The following is a 20541-nucleotide window of genomic DNA, read 5'->3' on the forward strand; positions in this document are numbered from 1 at the left end:
TTAGAGAAATGCGAATCAAAACTACAGTGAGATATCATCTCACACCAGTCAGAATGGCCATCATCAAAAAATCTACAAACAATAATTGCTGGAGAGGGTGTGGAGAAAAGGGACCCCTCTTGCACTGTTGGTGGGAATGTAAATTGATACAGCCACTATGGAGGACAGTATGGAAGTGCCTTAAAAAACTAAAAATAGAACTACCATATGACCCAGCAATCCCACTACCGGGCATATACCCTGAGAAAACCATAATTCAAAAAGAGTCATGTACCACAATGTTCATTGCAGCTCTATTTACAAGAGCCAGGACATGGAAGCAACCTAAGTGTCCATCGACAGATGAATGGATAAAGAAGACGTGGCACATATATACAATGGAATATTACTCAGCCATAAAAAGAAACAAAATTGAGTTATTTGGAGTGAGGTGGATGGACCTAGAGTCTGTCATACAGAGTGAAGTAAGTCAGAAAGAGAAAAACAAATACCATATGCTGACACGTATATATGGAATCTAAAAAAAAAAAAAAAAATGGTTATGAAGAACCTAGAGGCAAGATGGGAATAAAGACGCAGACCTACTAGAGAATGGACTTGAGGACATGGGGAGGGGGAAGGGTAAGCTGTGACAAAGTGAGAGAGTGGCATGGACATATATACACTACCAAACGTAAAATAGATAGCTAGTGGGAAGCAACCACATAGCACAGGGAGATCAGCTCTGTGCTTTGTGACCACCTAGAGGGGTGGGATAGGGAGTGTGAGAGGGAGGGAGATGCAAGAGGGAAGAGATATGGGAACATATGTATATGTATAACTGATTCACTTTGTTATAAAGCAGAAACTAACACACCATTGTAAAGCAATTATACTCCAATAAAGACGTTAAAAAAAAAACCAACCCCGTAAGAATGCATCTGTTGATGAGTTTTGTAAATAAAGTGTTTGTTTTCAATCATATGAAACAAATTACCAAGGTAGAGAAGAACTTCCTTCACACCCTACCCACAAAGATAAGAGATAAGTCACTAGTTTCCACTGTACTTTACAGTATCACAATATACACAAAAACTATTAGTGCTCATACACAATTCTTTCTTAGCTAAATCTTGTATGCTTGTTCACATGGGCTGACCCTCATAACTGACTACTAAAATAAAAGCATATGTCATTACGTTTTACACAAGTATGTCTTGAGAAGTGGTAAGCTTCTCTTTTTTTTTCCTCTATTTTTTTCTTTCTCTATTTTTTTTCTAAATGCACAAACTGAGTGCATTTAGTGCAATGCACATGTGCTAGAATGTAATGTGAGCCTTATATAATTTAAAAAAACTTAACTAGCTTAATTAAAATAAGTTTAAAAAAGTGAAATTAATTTTAATAATGTATTTTATTCAACCCACCATATCTCATTCAACATGTAATAAATGACAAAAAAAATCACTGAGATCTTTTACATTCTTTTTTCGTACCAAGTCTTTGAAATGTAGTGTGTACTTTATTCTCAACTTGGGTTAGCCACGTTTCATGTGCTCAATGACCACATGTGGCTAATGGCTACTATACCTCACAGTGCAGGTATAGGGTGTGTAGAAAGAAAGACAGCAAGAAAGAAAGGGAAGAAGGAAGGAAGGAGGAAGAAGTTGGGTATGATTCCTTCAAAGTAGTAACAATATTTTTTCAGAGGTGAAAAGTAAGCATTAATTGTAATTAGAGGCTCAAGGCAAGAAAGGAACTGTGTAACTTTGGTTTCCTACCAGTGTCTTGAGTGTCTTCCATAGAATCTGAAGTGCTTAAGGACAGGAACTTTTCTTATTCTTATCATTATCATTATCAGCAACTTTTTAAGAAGTTGGGCCTCAGGTAGAATTTCATCATTTCACCAAACTTTAGAAGATCATAGCTGAGTCCTCAAACTATAAAACTTGGTTAAATCCTTCATAATGAAAATTTTTATTGAAAGAAATTCTTTAAAAAATATATGCAACTGCATCTCTAGTTTATATATTATTTTTACAATTTCTCTGTCTTTTTCTCTTTCTTTTCAGCTAATGCATCACTTAAACTCTGAAAAGATTGACTTCCCCAAGGAGAAATCAAATTCATAGTGTCTCAAGGAATCAAATGGCTTGAGTTTAAAGGACAAGTAAAGTATGTATTTCACATTTAAATGGAAACTTGCAATGACTTCACCTGCTTTCTGTAACTCTAACTAACCAGATATTACTTTAATATAAAAACAATTTTACTTAGTATGACCCTAAGACATCTTTAAAAGTAAGAGTTTTATTTTTCTTTCTGATTTAAAAAAAAATTCTTCATGATAAAACATCTACTGAAGACTCTAAAGGGGAAAGTGATAATCACCTACAACTCCACTGTTCAGAGATACTTTAATTATTTTATTTTTAAAGTATTTATGTATTTTTCTGAAGTCTTTTTTACGACTATAAATATATATGACTTTTATATAAATTATTATATCACATATATATCTTTATGCCCCATTTATCATATCATAAGCATTTTATGTTCACAAATGTTCTTTGAAAATAAGATCTTATTGACTGCAGAAGATCCCTAAGAAGTTTGATATTTGTAATGAAGTGAAAATATGATATTCACACCATCCTACTTTAAATGGAAGAAAGTGGGACTTCCATGGTGGTCCAGTGGTTAAGACTCTGCGCTCCCAGTGCAGGGGGCACAGGTTTGATTCCCTGGTCGGGGAACTAAGATCCCACATGCCTCACAGTGCGGTCAAAGATTTAAAGAAAAAAAAGAAATTGAAGAAAGCATTGACAATTATTGGTAGAAAGTCAGCCTCCACAGCTCTCCCCTCCTTCTATATATAGCCAGGGGCTTAGTTATTGCTGGTGCAAAGGTTTCAGTGGCATTGCTAAGATGTTCCAAGTAAGACAGGAAAATAGATTTTGTGTTTCACTCCTGAAAAGAAAGAGAAGATAGGAAGATGGAATGAGGCCAGTAAAATGGCAGAATGTAATGTGAAGTGTATTTCTGTCTTGTCATTCATTCTCCTATCAGTCATCCTGATGATTAAGATCATCGGTAGATTTCTACTCAACTCAGAAATGTTCAGGGTGAGTTTCAATTTTATGAAAATTGATGATAATGCTTGATACTGAGGTTTCCAGATTAGGTTGACATGGGGTGAAATAAACAGCATGAGTAGATGCAGGGGCTAGGGACAAAGAGTCATGAGAAGATAAACTCTTAGGAATTCAAAGATATGCTAAGAAGGGTTTTAAGCCACTGCTGGCCATGTAGTAGGTGGGATCGTTGTCTTTGGTCCCAGGAATTTCTCTTTGGAATGGACATGTTTATCTTTTTTTTTTTTTTTTTACCATTTAAAAATATTTACTTCAAGCTTTATTTCTTTTTTATTTTCAAAGTTGACATTATACTCTAGTTACAATTTTATTTTCTTTTTAACATTCTGCCATAATAATTTCTCATGTCATTGAAATACTCTATGCCAAGATTAAACATCTTAAATATTCCATCTTATTAGTGCTTCATAATTTACTTAATATTTTCCTATTTTGCACAAGATTATTTCCAGTTTTTTTCAACATAAATTACTCTTATGCATTATTCAAAGTTCACAATATTCCTTTATTATATACTCCTAGAAGTAAAATTACCATGTCAAAGTATCTAAACATTCTTTTTTTTTTTTTTGAGTTCTTACCATCACATTTATTTTATTTTTTTTGAACATCTTTATTGGAGTATAATTGCTGTACAATGGTGTGTTAGTTTCTGCTTTATAACAAAGTGAATCAGCTCTACATATACATATATCCTCATATCTCCTCCCTCTTGCGTCTCCCTCCCACCCTCCCTATCCCACCCCTCTAGGTGGTCACAAAGCACTAAGCTGATCTCCCTGTGCTATGTGGCTGCTTCCCACTAGCTATCTATTTTACATTTGGTAGTATATATAAGTCCATGCCACTCTCTCACTTCGTCCCAGCTTAAAACACTTTTTTTAAAACTTTTAATTTTATATTGGAGTATAGCCAATTAACAACATTGTGATAGTTTCAGGTGCACAGCAAAGCAACTCAACTACACGTATACATGTATCCATTCTCCCCCCAGACTCCCCTCCCATCCAGGCTGCCACATAACATTGAACAGAGTTCCCTGTGCTATACGATAGGTCCTTGTTGGTTATCCTTTTTAAATATAGCAGTGTGTACATGTCTATCCCAAACTTCCTAACTATCCTTTCCCTCCACCCTTCCGCCCCCGTAACCATAAATTCATTCTCTAAGTCTGTGAGTCTGTTTCTGTTTTGTAAATACGTTCATTTGTATCATTTCTTTTTAGATTCCGCATATAAGTGATATCATACGATATTTCTCTTTCTCTGTCTGACTTACTTCACTCAGTATGACAATCTCTAGGTCCATCCATGTTGCTGCAAATGGCATTATTTCATTCTTTTTTATGGCTGAGTAATATTCCATTGTGTATATAAACATTCTTAAAACTCTTGAAGTACGTTGGAATAGACATATTTATCTTTGATTTTCCTCCTCTATTTTCTCATTCTCTCTCACTCCCTCCTCATATTACTGTCTCTCAGACCCACCATCTTTGATCTTTTTGTCTTAGTTGTTTTTCGTACTCTTTTCTTCTTGCACCGGCATATTCAAAGCTTGGCAAAGTCTTCCTCTGGGTGGTTTCTGTCCATACCTGTCTGGACAAAGGCTTCTAACTTCTCCAGGTTCTGACTGTAACATGATAACCTTGTTTCCTTCCTGGCCTCACGACATACAGCACATCCACTTAAACAAATTAAAAACAGACAAACAATGTTTCCAGACCTTGTGTCTATATTTTCATTTTAATACAGATGTGTCATTTGTGTCTACCACATCCCCTAAATTTATAATGATGTTCAGGTTGAAAATTCTTCTTGGTTTATAATACTTTGTAGGGAGATGGGAAGAAAGTTAAAGAATTTGCAGTGTCATTGGATAAACCAGACCCACAATCAGTATAGATTCTTAGCCTCAATTTTACATTTTGCCTAGAGAAAAGAAATGTAAGGGTTTATTTTTCAGTGCTTATGTTGAAGAGTTTGAGAGTAATTAGAAAGTGTCTTATACAAAAACTATTAGAATATAAAATAACTCACTTTGAAAAATGGTTGCATGTTTAATTTATTCTTCCTTGGTGATTGTTCCCCCTGCAAATCTTGTTGTAAGAAGCAGTTCTATACAGGGTGGTCTAGGGTAAGAGCCTATTGTGCAGGGCTCAGGTTACTTCATATCCTTTTCAAAAAGCTGCAGTCTGTCTTATTATAATGCTTTCTAACCACTGTGAACAGTGACTTTCTCTATGTAACCTTTTAAGGAGACTTACAGTTACTTGGAAATTTGCTGTAAGGGAATTGCTGGTGTGAATTACCTGTATAGAAAACACTTTTGGCTTCTAGAAAAGAAAGGAAAAGCATAGCAAAGAAGAAAACTTACCACAGTCCATATTCAGATCTAGCTATTTTCTCTGGCTGTTTCTATTTTACCAGATCATGTAAAACAAATATTTACTGAGTGGTTACTATGATCAGACACTGAGCTGGAAGCTGGAAATAAATAAGACAAGCATCCTCCTTATGATAAAATCACAGGATTCGTATTTATATTTGCCTGGTGTCTGAGTGCGACCAGCTCAGCATTTAATTTTTTAAAACTGCATTTTCATTGCTCTACATGCCAGCTACCAGTAATCAAATGACTCGTAACAAGATGTGACTTGGTGGAGTATTTATACATTTTCTTGGCCAGCCTGCAAAGAACATATGAAAGAAAAGAAATCTTCTTTTAGAAAGCTCATCCACTCTATACTACCTGAATGAACTGATCTTCGATATTTAGACCAAAAAAAAAAAAAAAAAAGTTTTTAACCCTTTTTAATTTTGTGAAAATATGGTACAATAAATAGTACTGAGAATATAAGCATCACACTAAAAAAATAGCAATGTAGACTAAAGGGTGTTATACAGTGGTTTTCTGTTAATAAATGTAAGGGTTACTGTATGAGATAAAAGGAAATAATGATTAGATGTAAGGCTTAGGTGGTTATGCTATGCTGCAGGAACAAAGTCCTAGACACTTAGGTAAGAATCTTATTCTCTTGTGAGTGGCTTCAGTGCTGTGAAAGCCTGGGGTATGAACTAAGCTCTGTGCACAGAAAAAAATGGAGTCCACTTCCTCATATCCACTTTGAACCCAAATTATCCAATTAGGCTCCCCACACTGATGATGTTAGTCTGTTAGTCATAGTCAGTTGGTCTTTTGCTTATGTCATGCCGTATTTCTAAATAGTTCTAAGGAATAATTGATCAAATTATCCAGAGAGAAGAGTTTGAACTTCAATTTTTGATTTGGACCTTTACGCCAAATAACCAAAAATACAGTCTAGCACCTATTGGGTTAAATTTACTTATAGATGTAATCTAAATATCACATGGTAGAAGAGGACTTCTACCTCTTTAGACTTCTCAGACAAGACAAGCACTTAAGATTCAGAAAGTCTTCCCTACTCCAAAGGTCTTTGAAAGTATGCAGAGAAAATAGGTAATTCTAAGCAAAAAGCAGTCTCATGTGTTCTTTTTCACACAGGCTTTGTGTTTATCTTCTTCTTTTAGTAACTTCTTTAAATATGACACCCTATTTTTATACTGCATATTATATTTTATCAACCTACTTTTTTTTTTTTAACATCTTTATTGGAGTATAATTGCTTTACAATGGTTGTCAACTTACTTTTACAAATCATCTAATATGCTCCTCAGAACAACCTCATGAGGGAGACAGGTCAATATTTTCCAAAATTTGCACAGCAAGTAGTTTATTAATAGAGTGAGGATTGGAGCTCATGTACCTTGGCTTTAAGTTTGAGGTTCCTGAAATAGTGTTATACAGCCTGGTCCTTTAGTCTGTTTTAATTCCATACATTTCTCCTAGAAAAACAAGGTAAATAAAGGAAGAACTGATAAGCTTTGTGGAATGTACCACTAAAACACAATAGTACATAAGATTTTCTTTCCCAACCTAACAAACCAAACTCTATAAGTCCCCTTAAAATAGGACAAAATATCAGAATCAAGGTGTAAAAATAGCTGAAGAAAGATTCTAATGGACCATAGAGAAACCCTGGTTCAAAAAACTATATAAAAGTTTCTCTCAGGAGTGTCTGAGGTCCCATCTTTTACATGCACCTGATATCTCTCCTGTTACACTGTAATTAACCTGGGACAATTCTTGTCCTTTTTTTCTGTACCTCACAGTTCTTTGCATATGGTAGGTGCCCAAGATGACGGTAATACAACCATCAAAATCAGACATTAACAATGATACATCACCTCCCTCTAATCTTCAGACCCCATTCAAAGTTTTTCCAAGTGTCCTAATAATGTCCTTTATAGTAAAAATGAAGGATATAGAAAGACACTCATGATCTGACATCTGTCAATCTCATTTAACTACCTCTTTCTCAATTTCTATTCTGTGTGAAAACTAAACACTCTCCACAAATTAAACTGCAGCTTCTAACCAGGTGTTAGTCTTAATAAAGAGGGTGTCTACCGTATGTTTAACCAGGCGCACCCTTAAAAATCAGCCCTGTTTATGTTTGCAATGAACAAACAGGATTGAGTCACCACGTATTAAAACTAATTTCGGTGATATACTCAAACAATCTTCAGGATGTTCTTTTCTCAGGAAGCTTTAATTTTGAGGCTCTGAGTCTACTCATTATAGTATCACAGTGCTGACTAGAAAAAAAATTCTTCAGTGTCAAGAATAGTTTGCTCCAGTAGGCTGCCAGGCATCTGTGCACCGTTTCTCCAGGGCAGCCACTGCCTGGCTAAGGAAAGAGAGGAGTTATGGCAGGAAGACCCCGGGGTCTGTCCTTCACCTTGCCCTTCCCTCTGCTCTATCATGCGTGGCCTTGTCACTAGAGAATACTGAATGGTATCAAGATGCCTGCCTGTGTAGAAAATGAGAGGCTGTATATAGGCTGCCCCAGAGTGAAGGAAGTTGATTAAGGCGTAAGAGAGTGCTACTCCAGGGTCAGAGGGGCCATGCGTGGCAGCAAAGTGAAATTTGGATGGAATACGGGCAGGGTGACAGTTATGTAAATCTCTCTGCCTCAGAGGATTGGAGATGACAGAAGAGAGGACAACTTAACTTTCCATTTTAATTCTCAGATACTAACACTCGCCTCTGGTCAGACAAATTTAAAGCTCAAATTCAAAATTATTCAACCAAATTTCTTTTTCAGCTATCTTGCTGAGAGGGAAGAGACTTTGATGGAAACATTGGATTATATGCACAACTGCTTTCGCATTTTTTTTGACCACCAGTATTACGTCAGGAACTGTTGTCGATGACGGGCATCCAGGGATGAAAAACAGACCCTGTGCTCAGGAGTTCACAGAATTTGTCATATGCCACAGAGACAGACAGGATAGCAACAGAGGAGTGTGCAAGTCTCAGGAGAGGCCTGGAGATGGGCTTTATAAACAGTTGGATTTTTCATTTTTGTATTTCAGAATAATTTTTCTTTTTGTTCTATTAGCTTTATTAATTTATCAAACCTAAAGAGTCCATTGACACTTATTTTTCCTCTTAGAACCTAGTGTTTTCAGAATTTGGATTGGGGCATACTACATAAATTCTTGAAAGGATAGCACTTTCTCTGCAATATACGCCCAGTCGTACCTGTGTAGTGAAAAGGATCACTGGGCAGTCATTCCCCAGAGGGTGGTGAAGAGATACCTGGGTGAACTGGGAATGGGACCAGTGACAGGCTTTGCACCCCTCTGGCAAACTGCAATTAAGCCTCTTCCCGCAGGCCACTGGATGTGTGGCACAAGTGTGCTGCAGGGGGTGGGAGGGATGGTTGGTAATAGAAGAAGTGAAATCTCAGGCAAGAGAAGGTGGGGAATGGGTGGAGAGGGGGTGGTTTCCTAGAGGAAAATCAGGTGTCATTATACTGTTAGCAGAAGAAGAAGGAATGGAGAGTGAGCTCTAGGGTTAGACTCACTTTGGGTTCAAATCCTGCCCTTTCATTGCTAACTGCCCCCTGGGGTGAATTACCTCATCTCTTTGAACCTAATTTTCCTTATGGGCAAGATACGGTAGTTAGAACATTAAATATGTAAGACCTTTAGTTTAGTGTCTGTTAGATGAGGAGGAGGAAGATGAGATGATGAAGATGATGAGAAAGGTGATGAGGAGGATAATGACAGTGTGGTCCTAAGCATTATGTGAGGGATTCATAAGGCGGATGAGGTAGACATGGTCCCTGATCCCCCCAAGTGTACAGATGAGGAGAGAGGTCATTACGAGGCAATAAAAGACATGCCGTTGGAAGGGAAGCAAAGAGTGTTGTGAGAGCTCGAGGGAGGTGTCTCAAACCCACACTTGGGAGATCAGGGAAGAATCCTTTGAGGAAGAAATATCTAAACAGAACCTTTAATTTGAGATAAATAAGGGCCATGCAAGTAAAGGAGAAGGGGCTAGGGTGGAAGAGAACAGAAGAGTATATGAAAGGCACAGAGGAGCCAAGAGCACAGTGAACTCAAGACATTCTGGAACTAGAGACATTCTGGAAAGCTAAAGCTGTTGTAGGCAAGTGTGAGATGCAGAGTGACCAGGAATGAGTCTGCAGTATGTGGGACCGAGGACTGCTGTTCAAGGTACTAGAAGGCCTGAGGAGCCTCTGTGAAGTTGTAAGCAAATGAGAAATGACAAAATTTGCATTTTTGAAATCTTCCCCTGATGGCAGTGAACTGCTTGCTAAAAGGGGAGAGAGTGGGAGTAGAAGGCTAGTTGGAGTGTTGCAGTAATCCAAGGGAGAGATGATGGTGGCTTAAACTAAGAAATGATGTTCCCTATGGAAAAAGCATACAAATATGAGAACTATTTAGAAGGTAGAATGAATAACATTTCAGGATAGATTGTACGTGTGGAGAAAAGAAGAGAGTTTGGAGTGAGACACAAGATTCTGGTTTTGACAATGGAGTGCATAGCTTTATCCATTAAAATGTGTTTGGCTGCACATAGTAGGAAACTTGGGTCAGTGATTTAAACCAGTGGTTCTCAAAGTACGTTCCTTGGACAAGCAGTACTAGCATCACCTGGGAACTTGTTAGAGATGCAAATTCCTGAGTCCCTCTATAGACCTACCTAATCAGAATCTCTGGAGGTGGAATTTTTTAAAATTAATTTTTATTGGAGTATAATTGCTTTACAATGTTGTGTTAGTTTCTGCTGTACAGCAAAGCGAATCAACTATGCATACGCATATATCCCCTTTTTTTTGGATTTCCTTCCCACTTAGGTCACCACAGAGCATTGAGTAGAGTTCTCTGTGCTATACAGTAGGTTCTCATTAGTTATCTATTTTATACATAGTAGTGTATATATGTCAATCCCATCTCCCAGTTCATCCCACCCACCCCCTTCCCCCCTTGGTATCCATATGTTTGTTCTCTACATCTGTGTCTCTATTTCTGCTTTGCAAATAAGTTCATCTGTACCATTTTTCTAGATTCCACATATAAGCGATATCATACAATATTTGTTTTTCTCTTTCTGACTTACTTCACTCTGTATGACAGTCTCTAGGTCCATGCACGTCTCTGCAAATGGCACAATTTCGTTCCTTTTTATGGCTGAGTAATATTCCATTGTGTATATGTACCACATATTCTTTATCTATTTCTGGAGGTGGAATTGAGCAATATCTATTTTAGAAGTCTTTGCAGGCTAAGTCTGAGAACCACTGATTTGAACCATCATTCAAGAGACGAGCAGCCTGAGGAATGGAACTCTAGTTCTGCTTCTTTACCATTCTTTTGATTCTATCTTCTATTGTATCATGTGTTTGTTCTCAGGCAAATTCTTGCTGGAAACACAAGATGACTGAGACAGTTTCAGGTACCAATCCAAGGCCAACAACATTCAAGGGCAGCAAAGGGGAAAGTTTCTTCCTGTGTCTTTTATTAAGAGTGAGAAACCTTTCCCAGAAACACCTCAGGAGACATCAGCTCATGTCTCACTGGCCAGAATTTTATCACATGCTCATGCAAACCCACTTACTGGCAAGGAAAATCATTCTACCATTATTGATTTAAAGTATTTTCCACGAACTAGGACACCCCAGGGCTAGAGCTCAGGGGTCTCATGGAGGAGGGTGAAAATCTGAACAAATTGCAGTTTTATTAGGAAGGAGGAAAAGGGCAAGGATGGATTTTGGGGAGGAATCCAAGTGCATCTGCTATTCGGTGGCAGCATTCACTAGGATACAGAATCTGAGAGGAAAAGCAGAAATTATGGGACTAAAAATGAGTTCAATTTTGGATGGATTACATTTTGGATCCTGTCAGACATACAAATGGCGATATTCAGAAGGCAGTTGGATATGGAGACGTAAAGCCCTAGAGAAAATTCCAGGCTAAAGATTATTTGGGAATCATTCATTTAAAGCTAGAAATTATTGCCAAGGGAAAGATGAAATCACACATGAAGAGTATATACAGTGAAAAGAGGAGAGCCTCTAGGAGATCTGCGAGGAGAACAAACGTTTGAGCATATGAAGTGGGTCCGAGGAGGAGGCTGAGAAAAGAGGGTTCGGTATTACGGAAGCCAAAGAAAGAGTGTTTAATAAGGCGAGAGCGGTCAATTTCAAGTGCTACAGCAATTTCCAGTAAGATAAAGTCTGTAAAGCGTGAATTGTTTCAGTGGCATTGTTGAGGTAGAATCCATATTTCAGTGACTAGATAATGAGGAATGGGGACAGTAAAATAGGCAACCCTCTACAGACATAAGACTGGACAATGAGTTTTTGAAAATGAGGAATAAAATAGGAGGAAGTCTCAAAATTATATTTAGACAGGACCGAACCACTGTAAAGTTGAAATGTTTCTTTCAATTAATTAGGCAAGATTTTAGGGTTTCAAAACTGTTTGAATGAATTGCTCTAGTAGAGGGAAGCACTGAGGCACTTGTTGCCCAGGAAAGAATGGGATGGAATGGAATGAGACCCCATGAATAAAAGAAGAGAGGAATGGAGAGGAGAGGGTGATAGAAAAATTTAAGAACTCCTGGAGCGTATTATCTACATAAAAAGACAATGTTAAAACACGTAAAACTAATAGTGGACGATAAATTATTCACATTGTGTAAGTGACTGTAATTGCAGTGAGAAGTCAGATAAGTGAGATTAGGGATTAATCCACTATCCTGAGAGACAGTCAAACTCTTAGAAGGACGTTAGCTTTTTAAAGCCATGTGGTGTAATTTAAAGGACAATGGCAATCCTCTTAGTTAACCTAGGGGTTTGTGATGACTTTGTAGGTAGGGTTTGGCTCTGTATACACTTCTAAATTGCCCCCTGTAATGATGCACAATCATTAACTAAGTCTTTTTGTTGTCTGTGCCCCAAAAGGTATCAGATTAAAGTGGCCTTTTAAATACTGAATGATCCAACTGAAAGAGCACTTAGTCCATGTCATTTTTTTTAAAAAACATCTTTATTGGAGTATAATTGCTTTACAATGGTGTGTTAGTTTCTGTTTTATAACAAAGTGAATCAGCTCTACATATACATATATCCCATATCTCCTCCCTCTTGCGTCTCCCTCCCACCCTCCCTATCCCACCCGTCTAGGTGGTCACAAAGCACTGCATGTCATTTTAAGACACACTTTATCATTTAATTTAGAATTCTGTGTCTCCCAAAATAGTTCTGTTTATCTCATCTACCTCATTGACTGCTGTGAGGACAAATATAAAATACACGATTTTTAAAAACCTCATTTCAGTCAGGGGAGATTGAATTTAAAAATAAACCTCTAGCTGATAGAAAATGCAAAATTACCAATACGATCAATAGCAAATCAACTTTGTTTTCACATAGAGCATTTTCTGAGTTTGTTTTTGACTTAGTACAATATACAGTCAAATTTAGATGCTTCGGTGTTTTTCCATTATGAACTCATTCTTTGTGTAGTAGAGATTTGGTTTTCTGTAGTGTCAGCAAATAAAAGTATGGTCACAAAAATATGTTTCTTCTTAGTTTTTTCTTCTATCATCAATCATCCTTGATGAGAGTTTAAGTACGAAGTGAGTTTAATATTCTTATGCAGTCTGTTTCTAATAAAGAGCCTTTGCTTTCATTTTGATGAGTTAACTCTACAAGTAGAATTTACTCTTAATTTCTTAGCTGCATCTTATAATTTGTAGTCCTAATTTAAAAAATTCTGACTTATTCTTTTAGATCCTGGAGCTGCCATTGAATAGTGTTTCTCTTATACAAGTATGCTTATACTTAACTGTTCTTCATATTTGCAGAAGGTATTCCTGTGTCACTACCTGCAGCCATGTTTCATGGTTGAAATACCTGATTTGCACTAGCATATTTTTATTTATTTTAGTTAATTAATTAATTAATTATAGTATACTTTTCCCTCTGTTAGTATGCAAGATTGAGTTGTCATAAGATTACTGGTCAATACTGGTGAACTGACTGTATCATATTAGTTCAACTTTGATAAGGTTAATTTACTATTAATGGCGATGTGTAGTGAAACTGGCATCCAAAAATGTATCCTTCCGTAAAAGCAACAACAGCAACATCAACAGACTGGCAAAATAGGATCATTTTTTTTTTTTCCAGAACTCTGGAAATTAACCAAAGGAAGCAAGCCAGGAAGTACTTATTCAAGAAAAACTACCAAATATTGATAAGGATAGCAACTCCAAACTCCCACTCCCCAACTCAGCAGTGGCCTTGAAAAAGAAGAGCCTGCATTCCCAGTACTTGAGGAAGCAGAACAGAGCTTGGGCTCTTTCAAAGCTGCATTCGCAAAGAATTGATTTTATTTGATCTGTTAGATGGTTTTCCAACTGGAAAAGCTTGTCTTTTTTTGGTCTGACTCAAGGTTGCCCAGTACTAAAAGCCTCTCCCCAAGGGGCATTTATGAAAAACATTTACAGGCAAATGTTTCAAAACCATAATGCCTAAGGTGATAGTTAACAGTTGGCACAGACAACAGATTAACCAAAACAGCTTGAAAAGAAAAAGCCGAGCAATGAGCTGTCCACAGGGGCTTTGGAAAGTTTGGACATGTTCCTGGGAATCTAAAAGTTCATGCACATGTGTAGTGCTGTGTGCATTCTCAGAAAGAACCTGAGAAGGCCCTTAGCTCTCACCTCTGGCTGACCTTGAAGCAGCCAAGCAGGAAGTGGAAGCTAAGACAGAGTTGTAAGCTGAGTGTTGGAGATTACTTTAACATGCGTACAAAGCTGCTCAATAAAGAATGGGAGATTTATTGGTTTCAGGAATTTAAAAAGAATTACTTATCATTAGCTGATTCTTAAGCTAACTGAAGAAGATTTCAGTGGCCACACATGACAAAGAACAGAGACTTTACAGAATTAGCTCAGGAATATCACTAAGCAAACTGGTGAATTCTACCGAACATTTAAAAAATTATTTATACCATTATTCACATAGCTCCCACCCTCCAAAAAAAAAGAAGAGGAGAGAACACTTCCCAACTCATTCTATGAGGCCAGTATTACACTGATACCAAAACCAGATAAAACATCACAGAAAAGGAAACTACAAACCAATATCCTTTATGAATAAATATACCATCATCTTCAACAAAATACCTGCAAATTAATCCAAAACATATAAAAAGTGAACACCATGGCCATGTGAGATTTATCCCAAGAATGCAAGGTTGTTTCAACATACGAAAATCAATGTAATATGCCATATTAAGAGAATAAAGAAAAAATTATTATCTCAATAGACAAAAATTCAAGACAAACATTTGACAAAACAAACATCTGACACAATCCTGCACTATTTCAGCATCAAACGTTCAAAAAACTAGGAATTGAAGGGAACTTCCTCAACCTAATTAAGGGCATCTACAAAACCCTACAGCTAATATCATAGTTAAGGTGAAAGACTGAATGCTTTCCCTCTAAGATAAAGAACAAGACGAGGAGGTACACTCTCACCCCTTCTATTCAGCATTGTACTGGAGGTATGAGCCAGGGCAGCTAAGCAGGAAAAAGAAACAAAAGGCATCCTGATTGGAAAGAAAGAAGTAAAAGTATCTCTGTTTGCAGATGACAATATCATATATATATGATAATATGTATCACATAAAACTCTAAGTGTACACACACACAAACACACAGAGTATTAGAGCAAAAAAAGAGTTTAGTGAAGTTGCACAATACAAGATGACTGTACAAAATTTAATTGTATTTTTGTACACTAGCAATAAAAAAATCCCAAAATGAAATTAAGAAAACAATTCTATTTACTATTCCATCAGGAAGAATAAAATACTTATGAATAAATTTATCCAAAGAAGCACAGGACTTGTACACTGAAAACCACAAAACACTGTTGAAAGAAATTAAAGAAGACCTAATAAAAAGACATACCGTGCTCATGGTGGGAAGACTTACTGTTGTTAAGTTTGCAGTACTCCCCAGAGTGATCTACAGACTTAATGCAATCCCTATCAAAATTCCAACTCCCCTTTCTGCAGTAAGGCACAAGCTACTCCTAAAATTCACAAGGAAATGTGAGGGACTCAGAAAAGCCAAAACAATCTTGAAAAAGTAAAACAGTGTTGGAGGACTCACACTTCCTGATTTCAAAATTTACTACAAAGCTACAGTAATCAAGGCAGTGTGGTACTTGCATAAGGATAGGCACATAGATCACATAACATTTTAACCTGAGAGTCTAGAGGTAAACCCACACATCTATGGTCAATTGACTTTTGACAACCGTGCCAAGACAATTCAATGGGAGAAAGAATAGTGTTTTCAACATATGATGCTGGGACATCTGCATATTCATATACAAAAGAATAAGGTTGGACCCTGCCTCACCCTATCTATCAATACAAATATTAACTCAAAATGGATAAAACCTATAAGTAAGAGCTGAAGTGATAGAACTCTTAGAAGAAAACATAGGAGTAAATATTCATGATCTTAGTTTAAGCAATAGTTTTAAAAATATAACACAAAAAGCGTGAGCAACACAAGAAAAATAGACAAATTGGACTTTATCAACATTAAAAAATTTTGTGCTTCAAAGAACATCAAGAAAATGAAAAAATGACCCACAGTATGGAATAAAACATTCACACATCATATATCTGATAAGAACATTGTATCTAGTATATATAAGGAATTCTTGCAACTCAAAAATAAGAAGAAAAATACCCTAACTAAAATATGGGCAAATGATTTGAACAGATATTTCTCTAATGAAGATTTGTAGTTGGAAAATTAGCATATAAATGATGTTCAACATCATTAGTTATCAGGAGAATGGAAATCAAAACCAAAATCATTTCACATCAACTAGGATGGTTATAATAAAAAAATAAAAAGGAAAATAACAAATGTTAAGGATGGGGAGAAATAGGAACCCTTATACATTCCTGACTGGAATGAAAAATAGTGCAGCCACTGTGGAAAACAGTTTGGAAGTTCTTCAAAATGTTGAACATACTGTTAACATATGACCCAGCATTTTCACTCCTAGGTGTATATCTAAGAGAATTGAAAACATATGTTCATGCAAAAAGTTGTACACAAATGTTTATAGCAGTATTATTCATAGTAGTAAGAAACTGAAACAACCTGAATGCCCATAAACTGATGAATGGATAAGCAAAATATGGTATATCCATCCAGTAGAATATTATTTGGCAATAAAAAGAAATGAAGTACTGATAAATGCTACAGCATGGATGAACTTTAACACAAGGCTAAGTGAAAGAAGCCAGTATAAAAGGCCACATATGGTATGATTCCATTTATGTAAAATGTCCAAAATATGCAAATCTATAGAGACAGAAAGTAGATTAGTGGTTGCCAGGGACTGGGGGGGAAGAAGAGGGCAGAGACTACTAACAGGTACAGGGTTTCTTTTTGGGGTGATGAAATATTCTGGTATTTGTGCACAACTCTAAGTATTTTAGAATCTACTGAATTGTACACCTTAGTGAATTTTATAGAATGTGAATTGTATTACAAAAACTTTTACTATTTGATATTGAAGGTGCTTGAAGTTAATGTTTATGTCATTATTTTAGAACTGATGTGGTATCTCCAGTATTTTTTTATACTCACATAAAATTTAATTTGCTTCTTGCCATTTTTTGTAAGTTGACCTTGGGATTCATTTTACATTTGTGTCTACTCAACTATGATTTTTAAAAGTTTGATCTGTTATTTAAAAAATTTGTATAAATCCTTTGATGCTAATAACAAAAAAACCAAAATAGTTTTACATATTTCACATGCTCTGTATCCAAGCAATAGGTACAGAGTAGAATTTTCTGTCTTAGACTGAAATTTATTAAGCACAGATTAGAATATGGTCTTGCTTTTAACTGTGACATCAGCTTTTAAAATTGTGTTCAGTTAGCAAATCGGTTTGCTTTTGTTATATAAAAAACTATTTCAAAACCTAATGGTTTCAACCTCAAACAGTTATTGTTTCTCACATTTCTGTGGGCCTGTGTGGTCTGGCTGGTGGGGGTGGAATTCATTCATGCATCTGGGACCTCAGCTGAGACAGGTAGACTTGCAGTCTCTCTCTGCAGTGTGGTCCCTCAGCCTCCTGCCGGCTCACCTGAACTTGTTTACATGATGGAGGAAGAGTCCAGCAGCAAAAGAGGGGAAGCCCGCTGATGAACACTGATGACTAGCTTTATGTGTCAACTTGATGGGGCCACGGGTGCCCAGATATTTGGTTAAACATTATTCTGGGTATGTCTGTGAGGGTGTTTGAGATGAGACTGACCTTTGAATTGTTAGTCTGAATAAAGAGGATTACCCTCCCCAATGTGGATGGGCCTCATCCAATTCCTTGGAGGCCTGACTAGAAAAAAAGGTGGGGTGAGTAAGAGCGAATTTGCTGTCTTTGCCTGACTGGTTTCAAGCTAGGACATCAGTCTTCTGTACTCGGACTGGAACTTGCACCACCAGCACTTCTGGGTATCTAGTTTTCATGTGGCAGATCATGAAATGTCTCAGCCTCCATAATCACCTGAGCCAATTCCTTAGAATAAATAAATCTCTCTTCTCTCTCTCTCTCTCTCTCTCTCTCTCTATTTATAGAGAGAGAGAGAGAGAGAGAGAGAGAGTGAGAGAGAAATGTGATGCAAGCAGAGGAGTGAAAGATGCTTGTATTAGTGTTCACCAAAGAAACAGAACCAATAGGTTTTATACATACAAATAATATATTATTGTATTATAAATGTTATCATTTTAGTATATTTAATATATTAAATTATAAATATAGACCTATATGCATTAATATAATATTAATGTATTTTAACATAATAATATATTAATATTTTATATAATATAAAAGTCTATTGGTTCTTTTTTTTCTTCCAAAATTCGTATTTATTATATTATCAACAAAAATCAAATAATGTTACCTTCAATATTGAACATTTTAACTGAATTTACAATTGCATTTACATCAGTTTCAGATGTTTACTGATGACCTTCCACAGTTTTGCTTTGATTCTCTAATTTGAGGTAAAGTTCAACTAGATCTTTACCAAAGTCACTTCCACTTTTCAGACTGATATACAGGTACACATATTACATATTAGACTGATTTCTTCTATTGTCGCAAGTTTCGTAGATTTCATTTTCACTCTTTTTCTTTATTTGTTTCTCTTAATTAATTTCTATGCTTTCTTAATATACTGGAGTTTATTGATATTCTTTAATGAACTTATAAAAGTTATTTATTTATTTATTATTTTAAAAATTCTCTTGCAATTTCCAGAAACCTGGCCAATTTATATATTAAAGTAATTGTAATTTTTTTTTAACATCTTTATTGGAGTATAATTGCTTTACAATGGTGTGTTAGTTTCTGCTTTATAACAAAGTGAATCAGCTATACATATACATATATCCCCATGTCTCTTCCCTCTTGCGTCTCCCTCCCTCCCACCCTCCCTATCCCACCCCTCTAGGTGGTCATCACAAAGCACAGAGCTGATCTCCCTGTGCTATGTGGTTGCTTCCCACTAGCTATCTATTTTACGTTTGGCAGTGTATATATGTCCATGCCACTCTCTCACTTTGTCACAGCTTACCCTTCCCCCTCCCCATGTCCTCAAGTCCATTCTCTAGTAGGTCTGCGTCTTTATTCCCATCTTGCCTCTAGGTTCTTCATAACCATTTTTTTTTTTTTTTTAGATTCCATATATATGTATTAGCATACGGTATTTGTTTTTCTCTTTCTGACTTACTTCACTCTGTATGATAGACTCTAGGTCCATCCACCTCACTCCAAATAACTCAATTTTGTTTCTTTTTATGGCTGAGTAATATTCCATTGTATATATGTGCCACATCTTCTTTATCCATTCATCTGTCAATGGACACTTAGGTTGCTTCCATGTCCTGGCTATTGTAAATAGTGCTGCAATGAACATTGTGGTACATGACTCTTTTTGAATTATGGTTTTCTCAGGGTATATGCCCAGTAGTGGGATTGCTGGGTCATATGGTAGTTCTATTTTTAGTTTTTTAAGGCACCTCCATACTGTTCTCCATAGTGGCTGTATCAATTTACATTCCCACCAACAGTGCAAGAGGGTTCCCTTTTCTCCACACCCTCTGCAGCATTTATTGTTTGTAGATTTTTTGATGATGGCCATTCTGACTGGTGTGAGATGATATCTCATTGTAGTTTTGATTTGCATTTCTCTAATGATTAATGATGTTGAGCATTCTTTCACGTGTTTGTTGGCAATCTGTATATCTTCTTTGGAGAAATGTCTATTTAGGTCTTCTGCCCATTTTTGGATTGGGTTGTTTGTTTTTTTGATATTGAGCTGCATGAGCTGCTTGTAAATTTTGGAGATTAATTATTTGTCAGTTGCTTCATTTGCAAATATTTTCTCCCATTCTGAGGGTTGTCTTTTCGTCTTGTTTATGGTTTCCTTTGCTGTGCAAAAGCTTTGAAGTTTCATTAGGTCCCATTTGTTTATTTTTGTTTTTATTTCCATTTCTCTAGGAGGTGGGTCAAAAAGGATCTTGCTGTGATTTATGTCATAGAGTGTTCTGCCTGTTTTCCTCTAAGAGTTTGATAGTGTCTGGCCTTACATTTAGGTCTTTAATACATTTTGAGTTTATTTTTGTGTATGGTGTTAGGGAGTGTTATTGGTTCTTTTTTTCTTGAGAACCTTGACTAATACAAGCACCTTTCACTCTGTTGCTTGCACCACATTTGCTATTGTTCTATCGGTGAAAGCAAGTCACATAGCCAGATCCAGAGTCATCATAGGAGGGAACTCCCCATGGTGCAGAGAAGGATATTAAATCAGGCATTTTGCAAACAATTTACCAAGATAGGCAAAGTCCTCCTTAATCTGTTTTATATGGTAAATCCCGTAGTTTCCGAATAACT

General features: G+C 36.4%; 1 long non-coding RNA gene across 2 annotated transcripts in view; it reads left to right on the plus strand.

Annotated features, from left to right (window-relative positions):
- Positions 1-20541, plus strand: part of LOC133101927 (uncharacterized) — a 337779-nt gene that overhangs the window by 54149 nt on the left and 263089 nt on the right. For both annotated transcript variants that reach the window (XR_009702790.1, XR_009702792.1), the window contains exon 3: positions 2052-2154. This is a non-coding gene — a long non-coding RNA (uncharacterized LOC133101927). The remainder of the gene's footprint in view (positions 1-2051; positions 2155-20541) is intronic.

The sequence above is a fragment of the Eubalaena glacialis genome, chromosome 12 (assembly GCF_028564815.1).
Source record: "Eubalaena glacialis isolate mEubGla1 chromosome 12, mEubGla1.1.hap2.+ XY, whole genome shotgun sequence".
NCBI lineage: Eukaryota > Metazoa > Chordata > Mammalia > Artiodactyla > Balaenidae > Eubalaena > Eubalaena glacialis.